Source organism: Hyperolius riggenbachi, chromosome 6 (assembly GCF_040937935.1).
Source record: "Hyperolius riggenbachi isolate aHypRig1 chromosome 6, aHypRig1.pri, whole genome shotgun sequence".
Classification (NCBI taxonomy): Eukaryota; Metazoa; Chordata; class Amphibia; order Anura; family Hyperoliidae; genus Hyperolius; species Hyperolius riggenbachi.
Genome location: NC_090651.1, coordinates 62,281,952 through 62,297,864, shown reverse-complemented (window position 1 = coordinate 62,297,864; position 15,913 = coordinate 62,281,952). Strand labels below are relative to the sequence as shown.

Below are 15,913 nucleotides of genomic sequence, written 5' to 3'. Positions count from 1 at the left end.
GCACGCTTTTTGTCCTCATGCAAGGCCTGGGTTGTTGTGTCTCACAAAGCGTGGCCTTCTCCTCCTGCGCCTCCTCCTGTTCCATCACGTGTGCTGCTGCTGCTGCTGCTGCTGCTGCTGGGTTACCGTTGCCGGTCCCTGTTTATGGAACCTCTTATCTTTATTACATTTATGACTACATGGCGGTACAAAGCATGCTATCCGCACGCTTTTTGTCCTCATGCAAGGCCTGGGTTGTTGTGTCTCACAAAGCGTGGCCTTCTCCTCCTGCGCCTCCTCCTGTTCCATCACGTGTGCTGCTGCTGCTGCTGCTGCTGCTGGGTTACCGTTGCCGGTCCCTGTTTATGGAACCTCTTATCTTTATTACATTTATGACTACATGGCGGTACAAAGCATGCTATCCGCACGCTTTTTGTCCTCATGCAAGGCCTGGGTTGTTGTGTCTCACAAAGCGTGGCCTTCTCCTCCTGCGCCTCCTCCTGTTCCATCACGTGTGCTGCTGCTGCTGCTGCTGCTGGGTTAGCGTTGCCGCGTGGTCCCTGTTTATTGAACCTCTTATCTTTATTACATTTATGACTACATGGCGGTACAAAGCATGCTATCCACACGCTTTTTGTCCTCATGCAAGGCCTGGGTTGTTGTGTCTCACAAAGCGTGGCCTTCTCCTCCTGCGCCTCCTCCTGTTCCATCACGTGTGCTGCTGCTGGGTTAGCGTTGCCGCGTGGTCCCTGTTTATTGAACCACTTATCTTTATTACATTTATGACTGCATGGTGGTACAAAGCATGCTATCCGCACGCTTCTTGTCCTCATGCAAGGCCTGGGTTGTTGTGTCTCAAAGCGTGGCCTTCTCCTCCTGCGCCACCCTCCTCCTGTTCCATCACGTGTGCTGCTGCTGGGTTAGCATTACCGGTCCCTTTTCCTGGAACCTCTTATATGTATTACATTTATGACTGCATGCCGACAAAAAGCATGTTACCTGTGCAAAGAAAACAGACATTTCCCGCATTTAAAAGACAGTTTTCCCTTTGAAACTTTAAAATCGATTTTCTCAAAAACTATAAGCTCTTTTTGCTAAATTTTTTTTTCCTCTTGTACCCACTCCCAAGGTGCACATACCCTGTAAATTTGGGGTATGTAGCATGTAAGGAGGCTTTACAAACCACAAAAGTTCGGGTCCCCATTGACTTCCATTATGTTCGGAGTTCGGGTCGAACACCCGAACATCGCGGCCATGTTCGGCCTGTTCGGCCCGAACCCGAACATCTAGATGTTCGCCCAACACTACTGCCAGGCAACTGGTATTGATTAAAAGGAAATAAATATGGCAGCCTCCGTATACCTCTTACTTCAGTTCCCCTTTAAAATGAATGACTTTCCATTGCATCAAAACAGTGATAAAGAAGATTTTTTTTTTTAACTCAAAATAATAATGTGAATGGTGACGGTGATGTGCCCTATCGATTCATGAGAAGTTGGATTTTGATGACAGACCTACTTTAAGGACAGACAACAATAATAAGTGCTAGAACCAGCAATGATTGACAGCTGGGCTGCCTGGGATTACTGCAACAGCTGCTACTGGGAAGGGTTAAAGACCACTCTACACTGACTGTGCAGGGGAACCTAGAGCCACTTATGCTGTATTATCTGGGCCAGCTGGATTTACTTGCCCCAGCCAGGAAAACAAGTCCAATAAGCTGCCAGCTTGCCCTTGCCTTTGCTAGATGCCAGGACCCCTCCTCAGGGGACATTGCTGCTGCCTTTTGGCCGCACAGAGGAAGAGAAGCAGTAGCAGTGGCAGCAACAGCAGCATCTTGGCAGGGCGTCCCTATTAGGAGGAATGCGGTAGTGATGCATAAGCTATGAGAGATGTGGCCTGCAGAGGAGCCGGTACAGCCTCTGCTGCTGATGCTGATGCTGTGATTGAGGTGCCTGTGCTGCTGCTGCTGCTGCTTCTCCTGCTGCTGCTGTTCTCACTGGACCGAAACTGCTGAGGATTTTCTATGTGGGGGATGCCTGGCTGCTCCTCTTGGCTCTAAAGAAGCTCTTTCTACCAGGACAAGGGTGGACACAGCCTGGATCCTTAAAATCTCCTATTAAAAAGGGGAGGAAAAAGAGTCAACTGATGCAACAAGAGGACTGGCCGGTGTTCCTAGCAGAGCATCCTGTGTAAGGTAGGGGGAATGCATATCCTGATTGCAGTCATGGTGGGAATGGATTGAGGGGGACACTCTGCTTAATGCTGATGCTGGGGGGAAGTGGGTGACATGGATTGGAGGGGGGATGCATTTTATGTCTGCAATGTCTCCTGTCCTTTAATGCCGAAGCCAGAATGGAAAAGAGTAGAGGGGGGATTTTTTTTAATACTCCCCCCACCCCCATGCACCTTCTAACGCACAAGGCAAAGGGACTCTTAACAGGAGACTTAGCAAAGGCACCGAGGTCTTAAATCAATCACCAAAATCCAAACTGAGTCCATCTGTAGAGAGAAGACCCATTAATCCTCCTGAATGTCACATTGCGTTCTGCCATTGCGATCTCACCAGTGAAAACTTTTATTTATTTAAATCCCCAATGCCCTACCCCCCTCCTCCCTACCCCCCTCCTTCCCTCTGCACTGTCCACTTTCAATCAAATTCTACCTCCCCCCCCCCCCTCCTCCCCTCCACTAACCCAGGCCAACCTGCATATCATCTTTCTAATGTATCTGTCTACATATGTGACTGGAATAAGGGATTGAGCTAATTTGGGTTTGCCCGATGTACTGTGATCTTGATGCACGCTATAGCAGTAGTGCCTCTTCCAATATCCTCTCTTCTCTGCCCCTATAGAATGTGGTGACTCCAGTTCTGTAAGAATCAGGGAGCCACCGCTGTACAAGCCATCTATTACTTTTATCGGTGCAATATCCTGGCTGTTGCCTGCATAGGCTAACTTGCCGTATGCAAGGCTAGTTATGAAGGTAATGAATATTTAAAAGGGTGGAGGTTGTTAGGTTTAGCTACAGGTACTGGATCATGTAGATAGGAGACAGACACAGAAGCTTAGCTTCTGCCACGCTGCAGAATCTTGCTTCAAAAATCCTCCAGCCAGTTCCTCTGACAGCGTGTAATTAAGTAGACCATCCTCGGGATGGCTTGTGCATGGGAAAGATGGATTTGTGCACTGCTATCGCAGAGCGAGATCCCCCCATCTAATTGCTGTATGATGTATATAGCAAGGGTTATATTGTATTAGAGAATGTATGAAATATTGGCGAGCCAAAGGCAGCTCTCGGCTCAGCCTAAGCCAGATGGACCTGCAAAATGTTGGATCTACAAGCACATGTCAAGATGAAAATGGTTCTGATTTGCAATTTTTCCTCCTGTGTCTTCTGTCACTAAAACCAACCAGAAGAAGCATGATCCTTCCCTTCAGTTATATCATTGGCTTGGTTTTAAATTGTCTTAACGCTGCCTGGTGTTTGCCATCTCTTGAAATTCAATGCTTATTAGCCTCTCCGTATCTTCTGGTTTCCATACTCTGCTGGCTGGATCTTGTAAAATATTTGTATTGCACACATGTATGCATGCCTACATCCACTGAGCAGCTGCAAGCAAAGGGCAGGCATGATGGGGCTTGCAGTTCTTCGATGGCTGTAGCTATGTCATCTTGGAATGGGAAAGGGGTTTATTTTTTGGGTTCTGGTGTTTGCAACTTTAGCTCTCGTCTAGCCATCATTTTTTACTGGGCTTTTTGGTCTGCCACGTTATTTAAAAAGCCATGTTACAGCAGGTCTTCAGTGGCACAGCCAAGACCGTGAATAAGCACAGGCAGAAAAATTGCTTAAGTGAGCCAAGGATTGAGAGCAGTAGCCATTCCTTCCATCTCCTTCCACGATAGTGTTGATTATGTTGGTTTGGCGTTACATTTGGACATTATAGGAGATGTGCTAGAAAAAAAAGAGGTATAGGAAGATTGTTGATATGAGAAGGTATGGTGTTATTTTTTATTCCTTGGCCTTGCAACAGGTCACAGTTGTCGGAAATATTGGTTAAGGTACAGGATACAGCCAAGATATTGCAAGGACGTATGGTGGAACTTTTAATAAATCCTCATTGAGTACCTGCAGCCCACGGTGAAGTCTGTCCTGAGCTTGGATTGTGTATCGATGTTTCAATGTTGTAGAATCTGATTCTTGCACTCATTCTGGGATTGTCGGCTCTTCTCCTAGCTGCTCTCGTTTCACGTAACAAGACAATTTGAAAAGGCAGGCCCAGGGGATCTTCCTGTCCAATATCCAAGATGCTCCGAGATGCCTGGAATCTAGACTGAGATGCTTAATTGTAGGAAAGCCAGCTTGCAGGTGGTGCCTCCAACCACAATTGCTTTGTGAAATAGGTTCTCTTTATGCATGACTCTCTCCAGTATTATCTAGTCATGGATATTTATTTCTGTGGATGGTTCACAGAGAGCCGTGGAAAATAGTAGGCTGCTAAATGTAATTTTACTGAGCTGTAGGGGTCTTTTTTTATAAGGGCAAAATACATAGAACTGCAAGAGTAGCATTGAATAATTCAACATTGTAATAGCAGGGATATTGGAGTGTGTGAAGTATCGGATGGAGGATGCCATTCTGTGAATTCTGGGCTACACACTGGTTCTACTGCAAGAGACAATGCTGTGTTTGAACTGAAATGCAGCCATACAGTGTGGGAGCATCCATTTGAAGGTTCTATTTAAGACTGCAGGGTAAACCAAGCACTTTGGATAGCCTGGCATGACTCACTGGTGCTATGGCCTGGGTGCCCTATCAACTTGTATGGCTGCTGAAATTTGGACATGTCCAGCAGCTTGGAGCAGTCAGATTGCCCTTGACTGGTTAAAGTGGAACTTTATTCACAACATTTTCTGGAATAAGGAAGACAATGATTCAATTAAGTGCTGTTCTTGACCCTTGAAGGGAAATATATCCTCCCCACCAGTCCTTTGATGAGTGGGTGGCTTGGAGGGAGCATCCACTTTAAATATTCTGTGGCTTGCAACGCATTGTATATGGCATACGGATATGTCAATAAACACTTTTAATGTAATTTGGTAGTTTACACTTCTTCATGTCAAAGTTGACATAGGTGAAAGTCCCCTGTAGCTTTCAGTGGGTGGTTCATCAATAACAGGGCAAATCTGAAACTGATTATAGGGGACTCTGTGGTACCATGTTAAATGCTGCTTATTAAAATATGTAAATGTTTATACTGTGTTCCAGTTTATGCCTTTATCTGCTCTCTTTCCACCCTCTGCAGCGGGCTGCCATGTCCGGAGGGAGGAGCCAGTTTCAGAGAGACCAAACAAAGGATACTGGATAGTAAAGATGCCATGTGTTTATTGGTGGCTTTCTATGGGGGAGTGGGGCTGATGATATTACACATGCTCATAGGTGTCAGTGTTTTCATCTGTTTTGAGGAAGATCAAAGAACACAATAACTACACAGCCCAAAATGAGCTTTATTCGCCAAGTATGACAGTTCTCACACCCAGAATTATAATTGGTACACACGGCATTGATTATAGTGAAATTAAAAGACATTGAGTACCAGGGGCGTTGCTAGCCCCAAAGACCAGTGGCCTGGATCTATTCTGGGGTGCCTGGGATGTCCACCAGGCAGAGTAGAGGCACCACAGCACCCAGCATGCCCCACAGAGGCACCATAGCACCCAGCAAGGCACCACAGAACATGGCAATGGTGGGTATGCTGGGTTCTATGGTGCATCTATGTGGGAATATTGGGTGCTGTGATGCCATGCTAGGTGCTGTGATGCCTTTAGGGGGGAATGCAGGGAGCTGTGGTTGTTCTGTGGGGGCATGCTGGGAGTTGTGGTGCCTCAATAGGACTCCCATGGGAGTATGGGAAGGGGTCCACTAGAAGGCCATGGAATGCTATGGGGGTGGAGCTGGCAGCAGGCCCGATCGCCGAGCAGAAAGCCTAACCAGCCTGCACAGAAGCCAGGTAGCTCTGCCTATTTATGTGATATGCTGTTTGTTTGGTTTTTTTTTTTTTTTTTTTTTTTTTGGGGGGGGGGGGGGGGGGTTGTATTCATGGAGAGGGGAGCTTCATCCAACATTTTGCTGGGCAAGCCTACTTAGGCTGCTGTTAAGTTCATGTAAATTTTGCTCCACCCATGGCCACACCCATTTTTCAGCTGGAGTGCCCAAAAGTGCCCCGGATCTCTTAGGATCCCAGCAACGCTCCTGTTGAGTACAGATGTATAGACATTTCAGGCATAGAAAGAAGATACAGTCAGAATCAGCAGTGCAAAGGCTGCATGGAGGGTATGGGAAGCTAGGGGATTTTGCAGGGGTGGGAGCTTGAGTTCAGGAGAAGGACAGCCTGGGGGAAGAAGGTCTACCTGTGCCCGGGGGTTTTGGTGGGGATGGATCTGTAGCGGCGGCCTAAAGGGAGGCGGTTGAAGTAGCGACTGCCAGGGTGGGTGGAGTCATTCACTATCCTGTTTCCCTGGAGGTGTGTAGGACGTCCAGTGGCAACCCGATATTCCTCTCCACAGTGTTGATACCTGTTTGAAGTTTGAGCCTGTTGCTTGCGGTTGCACCTGCGTACCAGACAACAATAGAGGAGCAGAGGATAGATGAGATGGTGGCAGTGTTAAAGATGGTCACCGTAACATTCCAAACTTCCTCAGTTGTCAGAATCGGCAGTGCAAAGGATGAATGAGTGGAGTATGGGAAGCTAGGGGGTTTTGCAGGGATGGCAGCTTGAGTTAAGGAGAAGGACAGCCCTGGGAAGAAGATGTTCCTGTTCCTGGTGGTTTTGGTGGGTATCGATCTGTAGCGGTGGCCTACATGTAGATGGTTGAAGTAGCGACTGCCGGGGTGGGTGGGGTCAGAGGATAGAGCATAGGATAGATTTGATGGCGGGAGTGAAGAAACTGGTCATCAGTTCTCGGGATATTCCAAACTTCCTCAGTTGTCTCAGGAAGAGCAACCTTGCTGAACCTTCCTCAGGGTTTTGGTGGCATTCTCCCCCCACCTCAAATCATTGGTGATGGCCGTGCCTAAGAACCGTGTATGGCTGAATCATGTCTTTCCACTAGATTACTTATTATTCAAGGGTCTTAATTAAAAATCTAAGTTACCCGTACCATATAAATCCTCATTCATAATACAAAACCACAATTTGCTTTATATTAATCAGTTGCTGTCTCGTAGCCAGACTAGACTACAGTTCTGAATAATTAAACATCATTAAAAAAAAATTGTGTCAAGAGGGAGAAGAGTACGAGATGCCTCATGTGTACAGATGGTGAATGAGGTGCAATTTATTCACACTTGCATGAAAATTTTATGCAGATCGCATGCAGCTTGGAATAGAGTCAATCAAATGCACGTCTTGTTGATTTTGATTGGCCCAGTGGTATAACTAAGAAGCTGTTGGCCCCAGTGCAAGTTTAGCATTGGGGCCCCCCAAGCATTCTGTAGATAACAATTGATACACCATACCAAAACCAATTAAGGACAACCACAGTGTCAGAGGTGCAAGAAAGGGATTGGAAACTGTGTGTTAATGTGTACTACTATTCAAATCCACTATAGAAGTGAATATTATTAGCACAGGACCAATAAAGAGCTAATACTATGTTTGAGGGGTGGGCTCTGCACCCCCTATTACTACGCCACTGGATTGGCCCGTTCATAATATGCATTCAATCGCCATTTAAGAGGAACCTTACTGAATAAAATTGCTTGTTTTTTTTACAATATTATAAATGTTGTCAGTATTTGACCATTGTAATATCTTTCCTCACCCAGATTTACATTCTGAAATGTATCATAGGTGGCCACAACTTTACTGCTGGCAGCTGTATCACCGCAGAATGTTTGTTACTGTGTGTTCCAAAGCCAGCAGCACCTTTTTCCCAGAATGCTCTGGGAGGAGAATTCCACATAGCTTAAAGGGGAACTTCAGCCTAAACAAAAATACTGTCATTAAGTTCCATTAGTTATATTAATTAAAATAGATATGTAATATAATCTCTTACCGACCCTTTTTTTAAAAAAAAAACAAAAACAGGCAAATGTTTGTGATTTCATGGGGGCAGCCATCTTTTTCATGGTGGCAGCCATCTTTTTGGTTGAAAGGAGGTGACGGAGCATGAGACACAGTTCCAACTGTCCTGTGTCCTGATTACTCCTCCCAGCTGCATGTGCTAGGCTTCAAATCTCAAATTCAAAATATAAAAAACAAATTTGCGCCAAAACAGCAGAACGAGAACAACAACATCAGAAACCCCATCATGCTTTGCACAGCATCAGGGGAAAAATGCCCGGGCAGTTTTCTTCTGTGCAGCTAAAAATGAGGCTTTGGTAAGAAAAACAAAGTTCCAATGCTGTCTGTTGAAGAAACACCAAGCCTTTTCAGTGCTGCTGAGTAGATTTTTAGTCTGGAGGTTCACTTTAACACAATAGGCTGTGACATCACTGCGAGGGCGGGGCTACATACCAACATACAGCAATACATAGCTATATGAAGTGGTTTTGATGCTGAAACCAGGATAATTTATGTAAAAATGGGTATCCTGAATAATTTACCACATTCTACGATGTGTCACTGGAGTTCCTTTTTAATCTGCATATCACTCACCATTTTTGCTCATTAATGTAGCACCAGAAATTGCATGCACTATTACTTCTCACTTGGGTTTAGGCTACTTTCACACATATTACGTCATATAGCGTTGCGGTTGCGGTACTCTCCCTCGCCGCAGCTTGTCACAAGTGCAGTGTAAAGCAATGGGGAATTACATTGGCGACACAATGCGACGGAAGTAGCCACATCAACGCCAGACAGAAGCAAACTGCAGTGCGTTGCTGTAATATATACCTACCACCCGGATTGTGCAGCAATGCAAGTATAAGGCGACGCAGTAAGGTCCAGTTTACATCAGAAAAATTAGCCAAACGGATCTGGTAAGCGGATCCGGATGACTCTGTGCACACTGGCAAACGGATCGTTAAAACGGATCTGATCACCGTTCCATTGGATCGGTTTTCATTCCGTTTGCCATTAAATACATACCTAAAGGTCAGCAGTAGAGGCTTCTTCCTCTTGCGCTGTGTGACTACACAGCGCGTCCTGTGACTAGTCACATGGCATGTCATGTAGTCACATGATGCAGAAGAAGACGGAAGCCTCTACTGCTGGCCTTTAGGTATGTATTTAAGGCCCGGTTCACCCTCGCTCACCCACCCGCCCGGCTGCTGCTCCCTCCTTCACGCTCCCGCCGCTCAGGTTATCATCCCCACATTCCCCCAGACCCCGTGGATGCCCTCTGAACAATTTGTTTCTTCACTAGTGTGAAGAAACGTTCTGTTCCCCATTGCCCCCAATGCAACAGCATTTTTTTTCTTTTCAGCTGCAAGCTTAGGCCTGCAGCATTTTTTTGGTCCGTGGAGCGGAACATACGCAACGGATCTGTACCAACGAACGCATGTGAACGGTCCAATAGGTTAACATTGGATCCTTTTGCATCCGTTCCATTTGTACAGTATACATTCCGCTTCTGGTCTGGAAAAAAATGCTATTGTGAACCAGGCCTAAGGGTAAATGCTGATTACGACATTGCACACAGGTGCAGAGCAACAAAACGTCTGTGATGTACTTCCTGTCCAGCATGGAGCACGTCACTGGCTGCAGGCAGAGCTATGTATATTACCTTGTCAGCGCACTCTACTGCAGGGTAATATGCATGGGATAATGGTGCCATGCAATTGTACTGCTCTGGGCTCTCATGCCGCTGGATAATCCACCACATGCATATGTGAAACTTGAGGGTGGGCTGGGTGCCCATATGAAGCAGGTAACATCAGTGCCTGGCATCAGCGCCAAAGTTTGGTGCTGCCATGGCAGCAATGCTATGATGTTTGAATGGCCCAATAGGCTGCCTGCCAAGTTTCCTGTCAAGTGACAGACAGGCTATTGGGCCAATCAAACTGCGGGGATAATGTCCTTTAAAGTGATTGGAGGGGGCTCAGGGCAGGACGGGTGGAGCTCTTGCCATTGCCAAATAGCAGGCATAAGTTCGTAGTGCTCACTATGCTACTCTGACAAGGCATGCTAACTCTGACAAGGCATGTTAACACTGATAAGGCACGCTAAGCGTGCAGTGAGGAGAGCTATAGTGATAGTGAATTAACCCTAATATCTGTTGATCCTCATACTAAATAGAGGTGGTAAAATTGGTCAGTGACTGGCCAATCATAATTGAAAGGGTGTACCAGGATTTAGAATAGATGCTAAATGAAACAAGAATTCTAATTGGTCACTAGCCTTCTTTTTTTTTGTACCTGTCTTGATAAATCAATCCTGCAGGATTTTGGATTCAGTTAGCTGCCATTAGCTAAAGGTTCCATTTTGTGCTGTTTGCCTCTAGGGCTGAGTGGCAGTGTTATGGCAGTTTACCTCCGTCCATATCACTGCATCAAACTGTCACAACAGCCTCTGTTTATGAAGTCTCTCATTTGCTAATGTGTAGATTTGCTGGATACTGAGATTTATCACTGTGACAGATGCTGCCTATCTAGTTTCTATTGTTAGGTACTAATTGCTAACGGAAAGTGATTTGTAGCTACAGAAATATGAATATTTGTTAGTGTTCAACCAACAAATCCTATCGATAAATCACAGAGAGTTGCCGTCCAAGGCAATTTCCAAGGCAAAGTCTCCCAGGCATCAGGGGCCTTTATAGTCTATCCTATGCAGCAGAAACTGGAGCTGGGTAGCGTTGGTCAAAATTGAACCCAATATTTCATATTTGAGTTAATTTGGGAGCCAAATTTATATTCCATGGAAGTTTCCATTGGTGTCCATTACTGTTCATTTACCAAACTTACCTATTTCCTTCTTGTCTGTTGTCATCTTTTTTCAAGCATTAATATATGTGTTTCAATGCCTTTGCTATGCCTCCTTAAAGGACACACGAGGTGACATGTGACATGATGAAACAGACGTGTATGTACAGTGTGAACTACACAAGTAACTAGACTATGTTCCGTTTTTACTTTCTCTGCCTGGAAGAGTTAAAAATCAGGTATGTACAGGGCTGGATTTACCATAAGGTACTGTAGGCACGTGCCTACAGTCGCCTGATGATGGAAAGGTGGCTCACTCCCCTCCCTGAGCACCTCCCTCCCTCTTTCCCTATGCAAAAGTCTCAAGCAGAGCGTAAATGAGAGGGTACTCACCCAGCTCTCAGCATCCCACTGATGAGATCTCCCTTCAGTCGGGAGGCACTTTTAGCTACCCTACCACTTAATTCTGAGGGCACATCTGGCTACCTAATGCTAAGGGATATCTGTAACTGCCTATAAAGGGCAAAAGGAAGTAAGGGAGACGTGACAGCAGGGAAAACCAGCACACTTGCGGTGCTGTCCGGCGGGGACAAGTCCAAGGTGCCAGGACATCTGTGCCTATAGGCTCCTGTGAAGTAAATCCGGGCCTGGGTATGCAAGTGACAGTTTCTGTCTGGGTCGGGACCGGGTGGGACTATCACTGATAAGAAATTGCAGCCATAAAAGCTTTCCTGGCAGAAAATGGCTTCTGGGAGCAGAAAAGGGTCAATAGTTCATAGATTTTAGCTTTGGCATACTGCAATGAATGTGTCATTGAGAAGAGGCAATGAAACAGTAAAAACTTAAAAATAAGTGGGAAAACGGATCGAAAGCAGCGGAACAGAAACGGAGTGAAAATGGATCCAATCGATCAGTGATCAGATCCGTTTTCACTGATCCGTTTGCCACTGCAACACAAGTGTGAACCAGGCCTAAGACTTCAGAATTTAAATTCCAACAATTGGCAAACTGACATTACGACAACTAAGGTACTATTGATGTTCCTTCCCGTTTTTGCGATCACATGTGTGATGTCACATGACACATGGGGCTTGATTCACAAAGCGGTGCTAACTGTTAGCACGCCTGTGAAAACCCCCTTAGCACGTCTAAACAAGCTTTTCGCGCATAAAACTTTACGCGCGCAAAACTTTATGCGCGTAAAACTTTACGCGCGTACTGCACAGAGCGCTCCGCGCGAAGTGCCCATTAAAGCCTATGGGACTTAGCGCGCATAAAACTTTGCGCGCGTAAAACTTTGCGCGCGCAAAGTTAGCGCGCGATCTGATTGAGAAATTTGGTGCTAACCTACTTAGCACCCTGGTTAGCGCGTCTAAAGACTTTAGACGTGCTAAGTAGGTTAGCACCGCTTTGTGAATCAAGCCCATGATGTGCAGAGCAGGCAGGCAGGCAGAGGGGTTAGCGGCTGGCTGGCAGCACTGTGAATCCGGCCTGATATTTCTGCCTCTATATAGCATATAAATACAGGCATTGGCGTAGAGAGTTACAAACCAGGTCAGATTTATCAGCTGGGTGGCAACCTTAGCTGTAGCAAGCAAGGATCGCTCTGTAGCACTGCCTGCGCCGTGACTGCTCTCTTTGTAGGGGAACTGAGCACAAGCTGCTATGTGTTGGATCCCCCTCCTCTATTGTATTTATCCAGCAAGATAAGACTCCAGAGAGAGAGAGCCTGGATTGAAAGAGCCCCTGGGAATCCCAACATATCACTAGGCAACAAAGCGCAGGAATGTGAACTTAACACAACAGGACTTAAGAAATGGAAAGCTTGCAGCCTTCACACCTTTCTTAAATGAATATTAATTGAACATGGCACAGGACAGACATATTGTATTTTACCTAATTCACCTTACAGCTTGTAGGCAGACCACATTCTTGCTGCAGATAACAGTGACCTCATTTCATAGCCATATGCAGCTTATATTGGGATTACAAAGTGCTGCGCTATTTTCAGAGGACCTCCATTCGCCGCCTCTCAGAGGAGGTGGGTGCAGACGTGTGGGTGATACATACCTGTCTGGGGGCCGTCGGCTGATCTAATTTCTTAAAGTGACAGATTCCTGGTTATTACATGGGTAATACAGTTCTGTGCCTGGCTGGCCTATAAATCCATCTACAAGATCAACCTTCATCTCTGAACTTGTTCGCAGACATACACCCAGCCACCCTCTCTGATCCTCCTTTGACCCGCGCCTGACTGCCCCGCGCATCTCCCACTCCCATGCCAGACTGCAGGACTTTTCAAAAGCTGCCCCTAATCTCTGGAACTTAATTTTACCACCCATCAGGCACACCCCATCCTCCCACATCTTCAAACAAGCCCTCAAAACGGGGCACATAAATAAGTCTTTAATCTCCAGGTGGCGACAAAATAGGCTGTGCTGGCATAGGGGCAAGAGAGACGGTCCCAAAGTAGAAAGAGCATGGCTATCCTTTGTTGAGTGTATGTTTTACCAGCCATTGTGGTCCGGCTGCAGGCTGTAGCTCTCTTGTAGCACAGGCTATTTATTTAATGAAGGAAGTACTGCAGTTTGTGGCTCCCTGGAGATTTTAAAGGGAAGGTTCAAGCTAAATAAAAAAATGAGTTTCACTTACCTGGGGCTTCTACCAGCCCCATGCAGCCATCCTGTGCCCTCGTAGTCACTCACTGCTTATCCAGTGCTCCGCTGGCAGCTTGCCGACCTCGGAGGTCGGCGGGACGCATTGCGTACATTTTTACGCATTCCCGCTAGTGCAGGAACATTAACACGTACATTTTTACGCATTGAACCAGTAATGCGTAAAAATGTATGTGTTAATGTTCCTGACTAGCGGGAATGCGTAAAAATGTACGCAATGCGTCCCGCCGACCTCCGAGGTCGGCAAGCTGCCAGCGGGGGACTGGAGCAGCAGTGAGTGACTACGAGGGCACAGGATGGCTGCATGGGGCTGGTAGAAGCCCCAGGTAAGTGAAACTCATTTTTTTATTTTGCTTGGACATTCCCTTTAAGACTAATGAATGTTTGCTTGCTTGCTCTCTGGCATAGGTAGAGTAGGGGCCCTTTCTATGGAGGGAAACGCAATGCTGGTTTAAGTGTCGAGTAGAAAATGTTGTTGCATGCAACCCATTTTGGAAGCTAATATCCTCCATTATTGCAAGCATTGTGAATATTCCATTCACATTAAAGGGGCACTATGGCGAAAAATTTTAAAATTTGAAATATGTACAAACCTAGACAAATATGAAGTACGCTTTTTCCAGAGTAAAATGAGTCATAAATTATTTTTCACCGATGTTGCTGTCACTTACAGTAGGTAGTAAAAATCTGACAGAAGTGACAGGTTTCATAGGGTATTTTCAGCAAGGCTTTCATTTTTTATAAAGATATACCCTAAAAAGGATTTAAACAATGATGCTGGCCAGCTTCCCTGCTCGCTACACAGTGAATGGCTGCTCTGTCTAACTGCCAAAAAACGAAGTGCTTTTGAAAATAAATCCCTGGGAATCCCCTACGAAGAGATGGACTAGTCTAAAACCTGTCATTTCAGTCAGATTTCTACTACCTACTGTAAGTGACAGCAACATAGTACGAAAGTAATTTATGGCTCATTTTACTCTGGAAAAAACATACTTCTTATTTGTATATGTTTGCACATATATTAAATGTTAAAAAATTTCGCCACAGTGCCCCTTTAAGGCTGATTTTACATGTTTTTTTTTCTGCATTGCGGTGGGGATGCAGTGCTCCTGCAGCGTCCCACCGCAACACAAAAAATGACAAGCATATGAGCCTGCGGCAGAGTGCACCGACAGGGTCACATGCATAGTGCCACCCAAGCCCCCCCCCCGCTCAGTGGTGTACTCCCTGCTGGGCAGGAACTTATATCTCTGGGACTCCCAACGGTCCATGTATGCACACCGTGCTCCCAGCAATGAAATTCCTGCATCGTCCATTGATTCCAATGATTTCTGCCACCACTGCGTTGCTGCAGTAGTCATACGTAATGAGCTGCAGATTTTGCATTGGCTTGGCAGGGATTTGGAAACTTCTGGTGCAACGTGACGTGGTAAGTGTGCTAGGCCCCATTGACTAGCATTGCTGTTGCGTTACCCTGCAGCAAAACAGGGTAACATAATGCAAATGTAAATAAATAAATTCCCGCGGCAGAACAAGTGATTTATAGCAGAGAAATAGAATCCGCTTAGAATTTAATGCTGAACAGGACTAAAGAAGAAAATCAGGTTAAAAAACAAACAAACAGACTTCAGAGTCTCTTTAAATATTTTAGCCATGAGGAACTCAACATTTTTGCACCAGATGGTTAAGAACTTTGGCTCACTGCTTAACTTAGAAACCATGACTTCACTAGTATTACGTGTGACTTCATCAAGCTTGTCTGGGCTTTGCTGGATCACCTGAGTGCAGCGTGTATAATGTCCTGATTGCACCATATTCTATCATAAAGTTTTATGGCAAATTATAATTTCCTTTAGCATATCGCATCCGATGGGGCTTCTCTTTCCCGGGCTCCCATTTTGCGACATTTGCATAAAATCATTTTCTCTGGAGGAAGCGCCGTTTTAAACTAGTGAAAGGACTATAAAAATGGCAGCTGCTGCAATCGCTCTCTGGTACGGCGTTTATTAGTAAAGGCTGCACAGTGGCTTTTAAAAATCTTTACAATCTCTAAAAAGAAGTAACAGTTTTTGAACAACATTGCTGAATGACATGGATCAGGTTTTATTGGCAAGTAATAGGATTACATTAAACGATTAAATGTGATGTTGCCAGTTTCTTTAGTGACTATGTGGGTTTGCTGCAGATAAGAGGCCCTTGGCACAGGGCGGGATAGGACAGAGTGATGCTGAATTTATCTCTGTTTTACTTAAAGTGTACCTGAGATGGGACTACAGGCTATATTTATACTTACCTGGGGCATCCTCCAGCTCCATGAGGTGTGTGGGCTCCCTTGCTGTCCTCTTCAGTCAATCTGTTCTCTTTTAATTCTCCCTGGAAATCTGGCCAATTGC

At 45.6% G+C, this 15,913-nt stretch overlaps 1 protein-coding gene across 10 annotated transcripts in view; it reads left to right on the top strand.

The window, feature by feature from the left end:
• The first annotated feature begins 1,903 nt into the window (after positions 1–1,903).
• The window catches only part of DAB1 (DAB adaptor protein 1), a 996,155-nt gene continuing 982,145 nt past the window's right edge, over positions 1,904–15,913 (top strand). For all 10 annotated transcript variants that reach the window (XM_068239411.1, XM_068239410.1, XM_068239407.1 and 7 more), the window contains exon 1: positions 1,904–2,176. The gene's annotated coding sequence lies outside the window, so the exon portion shown is untranslated. The remainder of the gene's footprint in view (positions 2,177–15,913) is intronic.